This window comes from Mercenaria mercenaria, chromosome 4, assembly GCF_021730395.1.
Source record: "Mercenaria mercenaria strain notata chromosome 4, MADL_Memer_1, whole genome shotgun sequence".
Classification (NCBI taxonomy): domain Eukaryota; kingdom Metazoa; phylum Mollusca; class Bivalvia; order Venerida; family Veneridae; genus Mercenaria; species Mercenaria mercenaria.
The window spans coordinates 38,395,009-38,410,535 of record NC_069364.1 but is presented as its reverse complement, the minus strand read 5'-3'; the positions used below and the strand labels follow the sequence as shown (position 1 = coordinate 38,410,535).

The window sequence follows — 15,527 nt, the reverse complement described above, 5'->3', positions numbered from 1 at the left end:
CCTATTGATTTTGAGGTCAGTAGGTCAAAGATCAAGGTCACAGTGACCCGGAACAGTTAAATTGTTTCCCAACAATAACCTGAGAATGCTTGGGCCTAGGATAATGAAACTTGATAGAAAGGTTGAACATGATCAGCAGATGACCCCTATTGATGTTGAGATCAGTAGGTCGAAGGTCAAGGTCACAGTGACCCGGAACTGTTAAACGGTTTCTGGATGATAACTGAAGAATGCTTGGGCCTAGGATCATGAAAGTTGATATGGAGGTTGGTCATGACCAGCAAATGACCCTTATTAATTTTTAGGTAAGTAGGCCAAAAGTCAAGGTCACAGTGACCCGAAACAGTACTGGACAGTAACTTGAGAACGCTAGGGCCTAGGATCATGAAACTTAATAGGGAGGTTGATCATAACCAGCAGATAATCTCTGTTTATTTTAAGGTCAGTAGGTCAAAGGTTAAGGTCACATTTACCCAGAACAGTAGAACTTTTGTGTACAGTGACCAAAAAAATTCTGTTTCTTGTGCAGTTACTGAATGCATCAAGGGGGCATTTCATGTTCTACCAGCTCTTGTTTACAATTCACACAATAAAGTGTTTTCTAAAATTGATAAATTTTGCAATAAGTATGTAGCCAAGTCCTTTTTTTATTCACAATAATGTTGTTTGTTTGTTTGTGTGTGGTACATGGCCGATGCCATTATGGCACTGGATTAACCTGCACTATAAATGCATAATTTATAACTTCCTCTTGGCAAGTGTCTGTAAATTTGATTGTCTCTTTCAAGCTTCTGACAGCCATCCTTGTTTCGAATGAGATAGCTCAAGGTCATTTGTATCTTGCTGATTGAGATATCAACATTGCTGTAAACTTTCGGCAGAGTTTAAATAAGACTGTAGAAATTTGAAACAGTTTGTGTTGGTTGTTTGAATATAAAGTTAAACTGTATCAAAAAATGAACTGCATCATCAAAATAAATTGTTTTTAATAATATTTTTTACAGAAGAGAAAATTTGAAATCCTGAATTATGCAGATAAAGAAGAGCATTTAAGAATCATATTGCAGCTGTCAAGGCATGTAGTTTTACTTTTCTGGCCAAATTATACAAGTTACCAACAGAAATTTAAAAAAAAAACTACTTCGCACTGGCTGACATATCCTAGACTTTCAGCGAACTAAAATGAAGATTTGTACTTTGATGTTGGAGATATAACTTGAACATTTTATTGAGTGTGGTTTTCTTTGTCGGTCATCCATCCTCCTGTATTAAGATTTTCACTTAGATATTATTCTCTGAAACTACTTTTCTGAATCATACCAAGCTTAGTCTGTAGCATCCTGGCGTTTTATTTACTTTGCCATTGACAAATTGGAGTGGCTTAAAATTTTAAAATTAAATTATGATATTGAATTATAGTTCAATTTTTTGTAAAATAGGACTAGTGCTGTCCAAATTCAAGAAATAAAAACACTGGCCTAAATAAAACTCGAATTTTCTGGTAATTCACAACTTAAGGAACATAATTTGCCCTTCTATTTGCTTTGTCTGCCTTTTCCATTATTATCTCAATTGTCTGGCTGTTTCTATTTAGGCAAACTGTAATTTCCTTACCAGATTAATGACAAGATAAAAAAAAACTTCCTCATATCACTCTGTTGTTTGTATGTGACACCTAAATTGTATCTGTTAATCAGTAGTGTGGAAAAAAAATGGTCACATAATTATATGACCCCTGGTAATGATCTCGGAGTGGTAAAGGACAGTAAAATTGAGGAGATAAAGCAATTTTGAAGACAATAATAACAGTCAGCCTAAGGAGTAAAGAATGCAGCCTTTTGTGATTTTTGCATGTAGTGATATTTGAGACGGTTAACTTTGTGTTTATTGTATTTCATAACAGTACGTCAACTTTGATGTTCGCTTGTCAAAAAGTTATTATTATCTGGTTTATTATAGGTACATGTTTGTAGTTTGTCATTCATACTCAAACTAACTGCTTTAACTATAAAATAGAAAGGATTTATGCCATATGATTTTATTTAAGTGGGATTGGATTTATGTCATTTGAATTTTATAAGTGTTGGTTTTTATTGATTACAGTTACTCCTATTTTGCTATTTCGCTATTTCACGTGAATACCTCAGTGATACACTTTTGTGACAAATTATAGGTGTGCATGATTTGTTGACAAGTAATTTTTTATCAGTGAGAAAGTAAAAATAGTGTACAAAAAGAAACTAATGTGCATAAGCTGATAGAAATCAGACTTTTAAATAAGAAGTATAAGTATTGATCCGGAAGAAATATTTAAGTACCTGTACTGATATACAATTGTGTTTATATAAATAGTTATTGCATTGAAAGACCTGATAGACAAAATTCCCACCTGCATGTCTACAGTTATCACATCCGTTTTTGCTTATATTGGGAAATAGAGAAGAATTAACGTAGAGCGAGACACAGTATTTCTGTTTATCTACAAGTAAAATGGATTACCTATTATGGAGATTTGTATTTGGTTGTCGGAAATAGATATAAACTTGTCCATTTCATTCAGTATGGCTTTTGAGAATTATTCAAATGGATGATATAAAATATGTTACAATAGATACTGTAAGATCTCCAGAGTTGACCTATAAATGTTGGATTTACCAGTAAGGTGACTGTGTTCTCTTACAGTCAATAAAAGAAATTGTTCCGTGATGCATAGAATGGATTTTCTTGGATTTTTACGGAGAGCTGTATCTACAGGAGGTAAGAAAATAAGCAGCGACAAGTTATGTAACACCATTTTTTATTCTTGGTATATTGTCTGGCTCTTGTCGGTAACTTGAGAATTCTTTGGCCCGCAGTGGTCAAACTTCATAGGTTGATTACATGCTGTCAGTAAATTGTTCTAGAGGTTACAGTAAATAAAAGGTCATGGTTATAGTAGCCTCTAGCCTTAACACCAATGGAATTGTTTGAAGGGCAATAGATCAAAGGTCAAGGTCGCATTCAGTACCAAATTAACAAAGTATGATTTAGCGTATTTTATGGGATTTAGTTTTGAAGTGAATTTTGGCAGAGCAATATCGAAATATATCAGATAGGAAAATGAGTCAAAGTGTATCCAATACTACACTTTTCTGTTTTAGTTTTTTAAGACCTAGCGTTTGAATTGTTCGTCTGTCTGTTTGTCCATGTGTCACACTTTCTTTCCTACAGTTTCCATTAATTTCAAATGAAACTTTGTATAAATTGTCAACATCAGGAGGGCCTGCACATATTGTCAGGAATTCAGTGTTTGATATATAAATCAACTATGCAGAATTAGTACAGCTTTTATTGTTACCCTTTCACCAGTGTCTGCATCTGCATCACAGAAGTTTATTTTCTCAAACTAAATGCTTTCAAACTTCAGACATGTGTTCATCGTTGAATATGAAATTACCTCACAGGACAAGTTAAATAACTCATAACTTATATTTTGTCCAAATTATATATCTTTCTAATTTCAAAATTGCGCAGATTTGCATGTAAGTACAATTTTAAGGGGGCACTTTGTCTATATATCTGTCTGTCCATTTGTCTGTCTGAATTTGTGTTAGTCATATCTTAAAAAGCAATCATACATCAGAGGATTGTTATTCAGCAAGTGAAGTTTAGCATTCTCACACTGGTTATTCGGGTACCTACTCGTGTGAGCGATACCGCCCTCGTGTGATTTATGTACATGTAGGTTGTTAAGGGTATATAAAAACAATGCCAACGTATGGCACATATTTAAGAATGTTGAACATTTTAAAGACAGATTCATCCGAGGCAGTGCATTAATTCTCACTGGTGAAAATATCAGTCCGCAATAATATTGATATGACTATAAAATTTGAAGAAATGTAACAAAATTCATGTATTTTGACGTTTTGAGACGTATTTTTCTTTGTTCAACGTCGAGATAACTGAATTTGCCACTCCCTCCTTGGTAGAACTATACATACTCAACTACAAAACATTTAGATCATGTACCTGCAAGTTATTTTTGTTGATAAAATTTCAATTATATGCATCCTGTTGCTGTTTTTTATGGTACCTCTGACGATGGATGAAAATAAACAAAGATACCTACCCGTTTGCATATGGGTACTGTCCTCGTTATGTAAATGAACATTTATAAAACTCCCCACAGCGATTGCTTCCGCATACGGTACACTAAATGAAAGCAATTGAAGGTAATCGCTTTCAGGATCTGGAAATAAGAACTGAAAATGTGAAATCCGACCTTTAGTAGATCTATTTGATTAGAATTTTAACTTTAAAGATGTAAAGAGTGAGAGTGGACCGTGTTAGCAGTATTTCACCAATATTAAATCTTCCCTCACCCCCACCATCTATTCTGCGCCTTCTATCATCTTGACTTCTTGAAGTTCTTCTTTTTATCCTTCAGTCTCCTTATGAAAACGACCAACCTGTCGACGCACCGAGCAAAAGTGCTTATGTTAAGACCTTCTTTTTCTTCCTGAACGGGAAATCGGACCCTCTCTCTAGGCATGTATTCGTATAGGGAGAGGCTCCGGCTTCATAAATCTGCCTTTTATCGTATCTTGTAATATTCGTCTCTGTTCATAGGCGCACCCTCCATTAAGGTAGTGCTAATTACGCTACTTGTTCACAGGTACATACAATATACACTACTGTATAAGTGCCTTACAGGTGACTTACTGAAGAAACAGAAGCAGATATGGAAGTCTGGGTATCAGATTCTATCTCTTTTTAGTGTTTGTTCACACACTCCTCACAGCGGTTGTAAATGTTAAATGTACGTCATGGGAGGAAATCTGTGAGATTCAAGATTTCAAGATTATATTTATAACTAGGACCATACGGGCATCAGCATTATAATAACAACCAATTTAACAAAACAAACACTAATACATAAAATAAAACAGTAGTTTTACGGTCATAATAGATCTGATTCAAATACTTTTAAGCTAAAAAATAGAAGATGGTGTACATTTAGAATTAACCAGGTTGAAAAACATTGTTTTAACTGGCCAGCAAATAACTGCCAGTGACAAAAACCTATCCTAACCTAAAAATTTGAAGTATTTTCTGTACAAACAATGCTAACTTAAAAAGAAGAGTACTATCATTACTTTGAAATAAACGTTGAAATGACATTTAGTTTGACAGCTGAAAGTCATTTGGTATATATTTTACTCTGTCCAAATTAAAGTAGGAACATACTAAAATAAGAATATTGCGGAAATACACTGGTGAAAGTACTGACTGATTCAACCAGAATTCAGCAATTCAAGTTGTTCTAAAGATTCTTTTACATATGAAATCCAAGAACAATAATTTATATTTTGCTGATGGAGTCTGTACATGAACCTGTAAAGTATACAGTTTATCTTTTCTTGTTTATCCTTTAATAAATTGTACACGAGTAGTTCAATATTCTATTTCTAATTATAACATCTATTGGTAATACCCCAAGGTCACCAAAAACCATGACATAAGGTGTTGACTTTTTAACCTTCAATAATATTTAAAAAAATTTAAGCTGGAAACTTTTATCAATGCTAACATCACCACATCCCCATACCTCTGATCCATACAATAATATTGGTTGAACCACAGACTCAAATAAATGTAACTGTAAATCAATACTAAACTGCAGCTTCCTACATTTTTTCAACAGAGCATACATAGCTTTTCTAGCTTGGTCAAGCAAATACATTTTAGTTTTACTGGAGTTACCATTGTAGTTAAATTTGATTCCTAGATGACTGAAGTCATCTACTACTTCAAGTGCCGCATTATTATAATAAAAGGTAGGCATAGTTTGCATTTTTCCATGTGAAAAAAAATAACAACCTTAGTTTTATTTGAATTAAATGTAAGTTTCAAAATATCACAATATTTTGAGATAACATTTAATGCAGTTTGTAAATCATTTTGAGATTCTGCAAATAACACTGTATCATCTGCATAAAGTAACAAAAATAACTTGAAATTTTTTTCTGAAATATCATCACTTAGCAGGTCCTTTACATTGTTTGATAATTCCACTAATTCTGAACAATAATTAGACATATTTGAGACTAAATCATTCAAGAAAACAGAAAATAAGATTGGTGATAAATTTTCACCTTGTTGTACATCATTTGACCTAATAAAGAAATTTGATAGACTTTGGCTTCTCTTTACACAAGATTTGGCTTTATCGTATATTGCATAATATATAGCTTCAAAGACTTTCTCATCAATGTTATGCTGTAGCAATTTATTCCATTAACACATACGATCGACAGTATCAAACGCTTTCTCGTAATCTACAAAGGCACAATATAAGAACAGATTGTTTTTTTTATACCTTAACTGACTGCCCTTAGATTCATAATCACCATTTGCAATACAGAATTAGCAACAGACGATAAGACAGGTAAGATGATATTTTGTTAAACTTTAAGTACGGCGAAAATCAGACAATTTTGTCAAATGTCATGTGTTTACATTTTGGGCTGTGCTTTTTTAACCTCCTCTTGAAGAGCGTTTTATCGGGTGGGTCTAAAAACATGTACGGAACGGAACCTCTGATGATATATGGTAAAGTTGATTTTATTTGTAAGTTTAAATTTTTTGTATTTGTAAATTTAATTAATAAGTATCGTACATATCCAGAGCACCGGATAATGTGTCAGTTTAATAATTAGGCAAAATACAAAATTTCGCGGTTCCGGGTTGTAGGTGTTTGATCATTAAAATCATTATTTTTCAAGGATGCTCAAATAAATTGCAATTAAAACAGATTGTTTGTTATTTCTTTTTTTCCAGCAAATTATTACTGATCGATACATCGGCTCATACATTGTTAAACAAACACGCTAATTAGCTGCGATTTTTCGTTTGATGTGCCCATAATTATGAGATGTTTGTTCGCACGTCAGTTAAAGTGTACTGAGGTGTTGACAGCTTGAGAAAGTTCTCAAATACTTTAGAAAGAATTTGGGGGCCTCCATGGCCGAGTGGTTAGAGTCGTTGACTTCAAACCATTTGCCCCTCATCGATGTGGGTTCGAAACCTCATTTGAGGCGTAGAATTCTTCACGTGAGGAAGCCATCCAGCTGGCTTACGGAAGGTCGGTGGTTCTACCCAGGTGCCCGCTCGTGATGAAATTATGTACGAAGGGGCACCTAGGTCTTCCTCCACCTTTAAAGCTGGAAGTCGCCATATGACCTAAAATTGTGTCCGTGCGACGTTAAACCCAACAAAAAATTAGAAAGAATTTGTCTGTCAGATATTGTCACTGTTGTCTGTAACCGATTATGCAGCAATTGCGATTTTCACGAGAAATCGTTTTTACGCATGCCGCTAATGGCCGATTTCGACTTTCTGACTGATTTGTCTGTCAGATATTGTCACTGTTGTCTGTAGCCGATTATGCCGCAGTTGCGATTTTCACAAGAAATCGTTTTGACGCATGCCGCTAATGGCTGATTTCAACTTTGTAAAGAATGTTTTCTGACTGATTTTTCAGTGGGTAATATATTCCAATGTAAGCATTTTTCCCAATATTTTGGTACAAGATCGGGGGTGCATAATATACATGCTAGCGTAATATATTCGAGTTTTTACGGTATCAGATGACCTGTAATAACTTTGAAATAAAGTACAAATAGTTACCAAGAACAAGCAAGTTCACCAAAATTTCTCGTCGCTTTCGTTTTTCTTTTTTTTTTTTTTTTTTTCATTTCCCACCATTTTAGCTTTGATTTTCAACATTTGGATGATAAGCAAATTCCTCAAGGCTTGCATATGGGCGGCGGTTACCGCCAAAAGTAGTAAATATACAATCCATTCATAAACAAGTCAGTCAGTGCAGTGCATTTCAACGCCATCTAGTCTAAAACTCCATCCCGTCCAATAAGTTTGCATTCAACACATTGTATTTTGAAACCATTTAACACAAAACTTCATTCCATCCATCTAGACATGGAACGATGCATTGAAAAACTTGTTGCGATGTACAGTACTATGAAGTCTTCCAGCTCAATGTGAAGCCTTTTAACACAACATGAGTACATGCAGTGAAAAATGAAATGATTTATTACAAATTGACGCCGTCTAATGCATATTGAAACCGCTTTGTCAATCTGACTAAAGTACTTGATCTTCTACACGAAGATCTGAGAACGACCCATTCACATACGTCTTCTGTATATTTTGGACTTCCAGTATTGCTATTTTTATTTAAACCAATCAGACGACTTGTTGGAATGTCGAAGAGTAAGAAAAATGTGCAGTCATTCCAGGGTTCGAACCCGTGACCCCTCGCTTACAAAGCAAGTGGCCTACCGATTGAGCTAACCGGCTGTCTAACACATTACGACATAAGAATTGTAAATATCAAAAGTCAAGTCTACAGGTAGATTTGCAAGATATTGTAAGTTAAGCTCTGATTGGCTAGCGAAAGGGTCGTCAGAACGAGGCTATGAATAGGTCGTTGTCAGATCCTATGCGTAGCGTAATAGGAGATGTACTTTAGTCAGATTGACCGCTTTGTGTAATTAAGAGCGGTGTATAATAACTTGTTGCCATGCAGTCCAATGTGAAGACGTCTAACGCAACATAAGTTCATGCAGTGTAAAATGAAACGATTCATTAAAGCTTGGCGCCGTCTGATGCATACTGAAACCGTGTTGTGTGATTTGGAGCGGCATATCAACACGAGTACATGCATTGTAAAAGGTTAATAAGACTATCAGTTCATAAGTTTGCCCTGTTATAAATATAGATTCTGCATCAGTTTTACATAAGAATATCTTAAAATTTGTCCTAAAACCGACCTTGTGGTAAAATTCTAACATTTAATTTGACACTGTTCCTGCGATTTATCTGACTTATTTTCGTGAAACATCTTTCTTCTTAGTTTAAGCTTTGTCAGAAGTATGCTTCGTGAAACAGACTCAGTAATAGAAATAATAATGACAAAATTAACAAACACTCAAAATCTCCCGATTGTATTATTAATTATATAATATCAATGTAAGCATGTTTAGATGGATGGTATCATGTTTTCTTGGATGATTTCATGGTATGGTACATCGCAACAAGTTTTTCAATGCATCATTCCATGTTTAGATGGATGCAATAAAGTTTTGTGTTGAATGGTTTCAAAAGACAATGCGTTGAATGCAAATTTAATGGACGGGATGGAGTTTTAGACTAGATGGCGTTGAAATGCACTGCACTGACTGACTTGTTTATGAATGGATTGTATATTTACTAATTTTGGCGGTAACCGCAGCCCATACTTGCATTGTTCGACAAACCTGCAAACCTACTTAACTTCATGTCCTCTTTACCTTCGTAATAGAACATCACTTTCTCAAACACATATTTTTCATGAAAGTTCTATCATAAGTTAAAATAACGACGAAACTAAAATGGGAGTTGAATAGTTCCTAGTAAAATGCCAGTCAGTTGTGGTCTGCTACCCTAAAATGGTGTATATGTGCTCCTGTCCGCACAATAAACCCCCTACTTTTGGGTTCGATCTGCAAAACTTGAATGTGGAGTGTATAAACATAAGCCATCTCATTTCATTCATTATGTATTCTAGTAGTAAAAAGGTGTGATTAATGAACTTATTCTACGCGAATTTTCGCAGAAAAAATGGGAAAATAAGGATCTGTTTACTACAGACTTCTTTCGACTACTCAAACGAAGTACATTTTCGACCGAATTACTGGCTTTATTCCTCAAAGCGAAGCTAAACATGGGTCGATCGCAATAAAATATTTGACAAAAATCATAGAATTTCTGAACAGCTTGAATTTTGTTTTTGTTGCAAATATTTTGTACCGCATAACAATTTAAATAACAAGACAAAACATACGGAAGTCGCAATATTCAATTGAAAATACACATTAGAATATGTCTATGTAGATGAATCTTGAAAGCGTATTGGAAGAAATTATATGAGAAGTTTTTCTTCGGATAGGCTGCTTTCAGTAGTTGGAGGGTATAAAAGACCAACGTTTTATCTTTTTCTTGGCTGGTCATTGCATATTATCGCTAAATTTTAGCGTCAATGTAATGTTCATTTCAATAACGAGGATGGTATCAGCTGGATTGACAGAAACAACGAGGATGGTACCATGGTACATCGTCAGAGGTATCTTATTTTCTACACACTGTCTTCGAAAATATCGATCTAATTTTACTGTGCTTCAAGTTTTTGTGGAATGAAAGCAATGGCTATTACACAGAATGACTGCTTTTCATTTTCCTAACAACAAATTCCTGATATAATCCGAAATAATACCATTAATCGTGAAAATATATTCCATCGCCTTTCGCGACAAAAAACGTATTTATTTCACAGTTATTCAGATCATATGAGATAGATAGTTGACATGGATATAGTTAAGGTATGATCTTACACATTTAATACTAAAACTTTTCAACTCTTCAGTAAAATACGGAATAATTACCTATTATAGGTGTGAATTTCCCATTCACCAACATGTACATTAATCACACGAGGGCGGTATCGCTCACATGAGTAGGTACCCGAATAACCAGTGTGATTCTAGGCTTTTGTTTTGGATTTCACTTAGTAGACCAAAATTATGCATAAAAAGCCTAAAATTTGTGTCTGGTATATCTCCAAACTATTTTTTATTGCCAGACTACAGTTATTGCCCTTGACTTTGTACAAAATATGCATGAAGGGCTTAGAAATTTGTGTTGCATATCTGTCAAAAAGTACAGGTCATGAAAGCCAGCTTTATATTAATAAATCTGTATCTATTGCATAAAACTATTGTCATTATTTATATTATAACTTAAGGTTTTTCAGTGTAGGGGAGAACAGGCATGAAATCTGATAAATCTGTTTATTGTGTTTTTTGTTTGAAGATTATCTATGGTATTTTTGGGTCAAATTAAAACTTAAGATATTATTCAATCAAGTAACCCTTTGTCTTTAACCATTGATTTTTTGTCAGATTAGTTTACGCTTAGATGCCAATTAAAGTCATCATTATTAATAACTTTGTGTAATCAATGCTAATCAATTACATATGAGCCGTGCCATGAGAAAACCAACATAGTGGCTTTGCGACCAGCATGGATTCAGACCAGCCTGCGCATCCGCGCAGTCTGGTCAGGATCCATGCTGTTCGCTTTTAAAGCCTATTGGGATTGGAGAAACCGTTAGTGAACAGCATGGATCCTGACCAGACTGCGCGGATGTGCAGGCTGGTCTGGATCCATGCTGGTCGCAAAGCCATTATGTTGGTTTTCCCATGGCATGGCTCATATGTCATAAATAATGGGTTTTCTGTCCAGGAAGAACCATTCTTTAGCCTTTAATACAATGGGATTATGAGATACTTATAAAAATATATTGGCCCAGTCTTCAGAAATAAGTTCTAGCTTGTCTTGTTCTTGAAAAAAAATGTATGAGGTATTGTCAATTGATCTATAATAATGTATCATTATTTGGGTTGGTTAAGTTTTTTGTTGGGTCCACTTAAAAATTTGTTAACTTTGAACACTTGTTTATCATCATTAGACGAGTACATAAGCAAAGAAATATAACTCTCATAGACATTTTGTCAGAATTATATCTTGTTTTGTACTTTGAAAATTGGTTAAAGTTTTTGTTTTTGTCCACTTCCTTTGAATACTTTAAGAGCAAGAGCTTTGAAACTTTGCAAGCTATTTTATCATCATTAGTTAAGTCTGTTGGCCAAGAACCATAACCCCTGCTTTCATCATATCAAAATTATGGCCTTTTTGTACTTCAAAAATTGGAATTTTTATTCAGGTCCACTTTATTTTAATACAGTAATACAGTAACTGTTATAGTACTGAACCTTTACACTTGAGTAGGCCAAGAACTATAACTCTGACTTGAATATTGTCAGAATAATGTCCCATTTTATCTGAAAAAATTTAGCATTTCTTGTCATTTTTAGCTCACCTGAGCCAAAGGCTCATGGTGAGCTTTTGTGACCGCTCAATGTCCGTCGTCAGTCGTCCGTCGTCAGTTGTGCGTCGTGCGTCCGTCAACAATTTCTAAAAAAATCTTCTTCTTGAAAACCACTGGGCAGAATTACACTAAACTTCACAGGAATGATTCTTGGGTGGCCCCCTTCCAAAATTGTTCAAAGAATTGAATTCCATGTAGAACTCTGGTTGCCATGGCAACCGAAAGGAAAAACTTTAAAAATCTTCTTTTGCAAAACCGCAAGGGGGTCACAAGTTTTACATAGACTTATATAGGAAAAAACTTTAAAAATCTTCTTGTCTAAAACCACAAGACCTCGGCCTTTGATATTTGGTATGTAGCATTGCCTTGTGGTCCTTTACCAAAATTGTTCAAATTATAACCCTGGTGTGAAAAGAGGCCCTGCCCCGGGGGGTCTCAAGTTTTACATGACATACAAGAAAACTTTAAAAAATCTTCCCGCCTGAAACTGGAAGACCTACGCTTTTGATATTTGGTATGTTGCATTGTCTTGTGCTCCTCTACCAAAATTGTTCAAATTATGCCCCTGGGATGAATAGAGGCTCTGTCCTGGGGGTCCCAAATTTAACATAGAATTACATGTATATAGGGGAAAAAATACAAATCTTCTTGTCTTTAAGTTCAAGGCCTAGACCTTTGATATTTGGTATGTAGCATTGCCTAGTGGATCTCTAACAAGATTGTTCAAATTATGCCCCTTGGGTGGAAAGAGGCCCTGCCCCGGGGGTCACTTGTTATATGAGTTATATAGGAATAAATAGTTCAAAAGTTATCAGATCATATTTCCTAGACTGTTTAATTATTATTACTTGATGACCCCAATCGATAAGGGGTCACTTGACTGTGACCTTGACCTACTGACCTACTTTCTTGTTTTTAAAGATACAGCCTTGAAATTTGGATGGCATGTACAGTTTTGCACACTGATCTTAAAACTGACTTTCACTGGACTTGATTGTGAACTACTGACCTACTTTCTGATATTTTAGCATCAGTGTGCCATTTTAAACATTTGGCTCGTATTACTCAGGTGAGCAGTTTAGGGTCATCATGACTCTCTTGTTTGTTGATGTCCACCGTTCTTGCCACCAGGGGGTGTGGTCACTTTCTATGCCCCCCTTTGAAGAAGGAGGGGTATATTGTTTTGCAGATGTCGGTTGGTCGCAAAATTGTCTGTCGGTCGGTTGGAATGTAGACCAATCCGTTTCTGGATGATAACTCAAGAACGTTTGGGCCTAGGATCATGAAAGTTGATAGGAAGGTCATGACCAGCAGATGACCCCTATTGATTTTGAGGTCAGTATGTCAAAGGACAAGGTCACAGTGACCCAGAACAGTTGAACGGTTTCCGGATGATAACTCAAGAACGCTTGGGCCTAGGATCATGAAAGTTGATATGGAGGTTGGTCATGGCCAGCAGATGGCCCCTATTGATTTTGAGGTCAGTATATCAAAGGACAAGGTGGCAGTGACCCAGAACAGTTGAACGGTTTCTGGAAGATAACTCAAGAACGCTTGGGCCTAGGATCATGAAAGTTGATAGGGAGGTTGGTCATGACCAGCAGATGGCCCCTATTGATTTTGAGATCAGTAGGTCAAAGGTCAAGGTCACAGTGACCAGGAACAGTATAATGGTTTACGGGCGATAACTCAAAAACGCTTGGGCCTAGGATCAGGAAATTTGGTAGAGAGTTTGGTCATAACCAGCAGATGACCTCTATAGATGTTTAGGTCATTAGGTCAAAGTTCAAGGTCACATTGGCCAGGAACAGTTTCTGGACGATAACTTGAGAATGCTTAAGCCAAGGGTCATGAAAAATCATAGAAAAGTTTATCATGACCAGCAGATGACCCCTATTGAATTTGAGGTCAAGGGTCAAGGTTACAATGACCCGGAACATTTAAACCGTTTCCAGACAATAACTTGAGAATGCTTGGGCCAAGGATCATGAAACTTGATAGGGAGGTTGGTCATGACCAGTAGATGACCCCTGCAGATTTTGAGGTCAGTTGGCAAAAGGTGAAGGTCACATTGACCTATAACAGTTAAACCCTTTCCAGACGATACTTTAAAAATGCTTGGGCCTAGGATCACGAAACTTAATAGGGAGCTTGATCATGACCAGCAGATGACACATGTTGATTTTTAGGTCAAAAGGTTATAGGTCAAAGTCAGATTGAACCAGAACAGTAGAACTTTTGTTTACAGTGAGCATATAATTTCTGTTCCTTGTGCAATTACTGAATGCATCAAGGGGGGCATTTCGTGTTCAACGAGCTCTTGTTCCTGTATATATATAGTAGAAACTTCAAAAATCTTGTCAGAAACTGCTTGTCTGATATTAAAATAAGGTAACACAAATGTTACTTGGGTAACCCGTTAACAACTGAATTATTCCTGTTTGTGAAAAACATGACGCCAGAGCTAGATCTAAATATAAAAAAAATTATGATAACAGCATTGTCTTAACTGTTTAACTAACTCAGAAATATTCTTTGGTTGGGGGTCGACCAACATTGTTCAGAAAATATGGTCCCCAGAACTAAAAGTATAAAAACTTAAAACACCACCTCCATCTTAATAAACACTGTTCCTATTTTAAAATGATTTTCCTTGGGAGACTGTTATTAAAAGAATTAAAAGCCATCTTGATTTGCCAAGATTTGTTCAGTCTCTCAAGAATGTTAAATAAGCTAAACAAGTAATAATCTTTTTCAAATTACTGACTTTATTACCATTATGTATGGATTTTAAAACATGTTTTTGGTACCTTGCCTCCATATTAACTTCATTAAATAGCAACTTAAACAGTTGTTTCTATATTGACATTTTCCAGTATGAATTGTTTCATTATTTATGTGAAGCAGCTGATACATACTGGGGATGGATTTAATCAGGTCTTGCAATATCCTGTTTCTGTAAAGTATGCTTGACCAAAAAAGCAATAACATTTAAACTCTGTTTTTTTTTCTGAATTTATATGTCATATCATTACACAACATACACTCTGGTACACAACTTACACTCTGACACACAACTTACATTTTGACTCACAACTTACACTTTGACACACAATTTACACTCTGACACACAACTTACATTTTGACTCACAACTTACACTTACATTTTGACTCACAACTTGCACTTTGGCATACAATTTACACTGTGACACATAACTTACACTTTGGCACACAACATACACTCTGACACATAACTTACATTTTGACTCATAACTTACATTCTGATTCACAACTTACACTTTGGCACACAACTTACACTCTGACACACAACTTACACTCTGACACACAACTTACATTTTGGCCACAACTTACACTCTGACACACAACTTACACTTTGGCACACAACTTATACTCTGACACACAACTTACATTTTGGCACACAACTTACACTCTGACACACAACCTACATTTTGGCAGACAACTTTCATTCTGACTCACAACTTACTCTTTGGCACATGATATACACTCTGACACACAG

General features: G+C 35.4%; 1 protein-coding gene across 7 annotated transcripts in view; it reads left to right on the top strand.

Annotated features, from left to right (window-relative positions):
* The window catches only part of LOC123551482 (protein still life, isoform SIF type 1-like), a 157,603-nt gene that overhangs the window by 58,932 nt on the left and 83,144 nt on the right, over positions 1 to 15,527 (top strand). The window lies entirely within an intron of this gene.